The sequence below is a fragment of the Lupinus angustifolius genome, chromosome LG05, assembly GCF_001865875.1.
Source record: "Lupinus angustifolius cultivar Tanjil chromosome LG05, LupAngTanjil_v1.0, whole genome shotgun sequence".
NCBI classification, from domain to species: domain Eukaryota; kingdom Viridiplantae; phylum Streptophyta; class Magnoliopsida; order Fabales; family Fabaceae; genus Lupinus; species Lupinus angustifolius.
In genome coordinates this window covers 8,227,179-8,230,742 of record NC_032013.1, presented here as the reverse complement: position 1 = coordinate 8,230,742, position 3,564 = coordinate 8,227,179, and positions in this window count along the sequence as shown.

Here is a 3,564-nt window from a genome sequence, read left to right as displayed (position 1 = left end):
ACCTCATCCTCATCCTCATCCTCATCCTATCCACTTCCTCATCCTCATCCTATCCTCATTCTGATTCTTGTCCTTATCCTTTCCTCTTCCTCATCCTCCTATCCTCATTCTCATCCTCCTCCTATCCTCATCCTCATCCTCATCCTCGTCCTCATCCTATCCTCATCCTCGTCCTCATCCTATCCTCATCCTCGTCCTCATCCTATCCTCATCCTCGTCCTCATCCTATCCTCATCCTCGTCCTCATCCTATCCTCATCCTCGTCCTCATCCTATCCTCATCCTCGTCCTCATCCTATCCTCATCCTCGTCCTCATCCTATCCTCATCCTCGTCCTCATCCTATCCTCATCCTCGTCCTCATCCTATCCTCATCCTCGTCCTCATCCTATCCTCATCCTCGTCCTCATCCTATCCTCATCCTCGTCCTCATCCTATCCTCATCCTCGTCCTCATCCTATCCTCATCCTCGTCCTCATCCTATCCTCATCCTCGTCCTCATCCTATCCTCATCCTCGTCCTCATCCTATCCTCATCCTCGTCCTCATCCTATCCTCATCCTCGTCCTCATCCTATCCTCATCCTCGTCCTCATCCTATCCTCATCCTCGTCCTCATCCTATCCTCATCCTCGTCCTCATCCTATCCTCATCCTCGTCCTCATCCTATCCTCATCCTCGTCCTCATCCTATCCTCATCCTCGTCCTCATCCTATCCTCATCCTCGTCCTCATCCTATCCTCATCCTCGTCCTCATCCTATCCTCATCCTCGTCCTCATCCTATCCTCATCCTCGTCCTCATCCTATCCTCATCCTCGTCCTCATCCTATCCTCATCCTCGTCCTCATCCTATCCTCATCCTCGTCCTCATCCTATCCTCATCCTCGTCCTCATCCTATCCTCATCCTCGTCCTCATCCTATCCTCATCCTCGTCCTCATCCTATCCTCATCCTCGTCCTCATCCTATCCTCATCCTCGTCCTCATCCTATCCTCATCCTCGTCCTCATCCTATCCTCATCCTCGTCCTCATCCTATCCTCATCCTCGTCCTCATCCTATCCTCATCCTCGTCCTCATCCTATCCTCATCCTCGTCCTCATCCTATCCTCATCCTCGTCCTCATCCTATCCTCATCCTCGTCCTCATCCTATCCTCATCCTCGTCCTCATCCTATCCTCATCCTCGTCCTCATCCTATCCTCATCCTCGTCCTCATCCTATCCTCATCCTCGTCCTCATCCTATCCTCATCCTCGTCCTCATCCTATCCTCATCCTCGTCCTCATCCTATCCTCATCCTCGTCCTCATCCTATCCTCATCCTCGTCCTCATCCTATCCTCATCCTCGTCCTCATCCTATCCTCATCCTCGTCCTCATCCTATCCTCATCCTCGTCCTCATCCTATCCTCATCCTCGTCCTCATCCTATCCTCATCCTCGTCCTCATCCTATCCTCATCCTCGTCCTCATCCTATCCTCATCCTCGTCCTCATCCTATCCTCATCCTCGTCCTCATCCTATCCTCATCCTCGTCCTCATCCTATCCTCATCCTCGTCCTCATCCTATCCTCATCCTCGTCCTCATCCTATCCTCATCCTCGTCCTCATCCTATCCTCATCCTCGTCCTCATCCTATCCTCATCCTCGTCCTCATCCTATCCTCATCCTCGTCCTCATCCTATCCTCATCCTCGTCCTCATCCTATCCTCATCCTCGTCCTCATCCTATCCTCATCCTCGTCCTCATCCTATCCTCATCCTCGTCCTCATCCTATCCTCATCCTCGTCCTCATCCTATCCTCATCCTCGTCCTCATCCTATCCTCATCCTCGTCCTCATCCTATCCTCATCCTCGTCCTCATCCTATCCTCATCCTCGTCCTCATCCTATCCTCATCCTCGTCCTCATCCTATCCTCATCCTCGTCCTCATCCTATCCTCATCCTCGTCCTCATCCTATCCTCATCCTCGTCCTCATCCTATCCTCATCCTCGTCCTCATCCTATCCTCATCCTCGTCCTCATCCTATCCTCATCCTCGTCCTCATCCTATCCTCATCCTCGTCCTCATCCTATCCTCATCCTCGTCCTCATCCTATCCTCATCCTCGTCCTCATCCTATCCTCATCCTCGTCCTCATCCTATCCTCATCCTCGTCCTCATCCTATCCTCATCCTCGTCCTCATCCTATCCTCATCCTCGTCCTCATCCTATCCTCATCCTCGTCCTCATCCTATCCTCATCCTCGTCCTCATCCTATCCTCATCCTCGTCCTCATCCTATCCTCATCCTCGTCCTCATCCTATCCTCATCCTCGTCCTCATCCTATCCTCATCCTCGTCCTCATCCTATCCTCATCCTCGTCCTCATCCTATCCTCATCCTCGTCCTCATCCTATCCTCATCCTCGTCCTCATCCTATCCTCATCCTCGTCCTCATCCTATCCTCATCCTCGTCCTCATCCTATCCTCATCCTCGTCCTCATCCTATCCTCATCCTCGTCCTCATCCTATCCTCATCCTCGTCCTCATCCTATCCTCATCCTCGTCCTCATCCTATCCTCATCCTCGTCCTCATCCTATCCTCATCCTCGTCCTCATCCTATCCTCATCCTCGTCCTCATCCTATCCTCATCCTCGTCCTCATCCTATCCTCATCCTCGTCCTCATCCTATCCTCATCCTCGTCCTCATCCTATCCTCATCCTCGTCCTCATCCTATCCTCATCCTCGTCCTCATCCTATCCTCATCCTCGTCCTCATCCTATCCTCATCCTCGTCCTCATCCTATCCTCATCCTCGTCCTCATCCTATCCTCATCCTCGTCCTCATCCTATCCTCATCCTCGTCCTCATCCTATCCTCATCCTCGTCCTCATCCTATCCTCATCCTCGTCCTCATCCTATCCTCATCCTCGTCCTCATCCTATCCTCATCCTCTTTCTTGTCCTCATCCTATCCTCGTCCTCATCTTATCCACATCCTTATCCTATCCTCATCCTCATCCTCATCGTCATTCTCCTCCTCATCCTATCTTCATCCTCATGCTCATCCTATCCTCATTGTCATTGTCATTCTCGTCCTCATCCTATCCTCATCCTCATGCTCATCCTCATCCTATCCTCATCCTCTTATTCATCCTCATCCTCGTCCTCATCCTCGTCCTCATCCTATCCTCATCCTCATTCTCGTCCTCATCCTATCCTCATCCTCGTCCTCATCCTCATCCTATCCTCATCCTCGTCTTCATCCTCACCATATCCTCATCCTCGTTCTCCTCCTCATCCTATCCTCATCCTCATCCTCATCCTCATTCTCCTCCTCATCCCCATCCTCATCATTTCCTCATTCTCAATCTCATTCTCGTCCTCGTCCTATCCTCATCCTATCCCTCATCCTCATTATCGTCCTCAACATATCCTCATCCTCTTCTTCATCCTCATCCTCGTCCACATCCTATCCTCAACCTCATTCTCGTCCTCGTCCTATCCTCATCCTATCCCTCATCCTCATTATCGTCCTCAACATATCCTCATCCTCTTCTTCATCCTCATCCTCGTCCACATCCTATCCT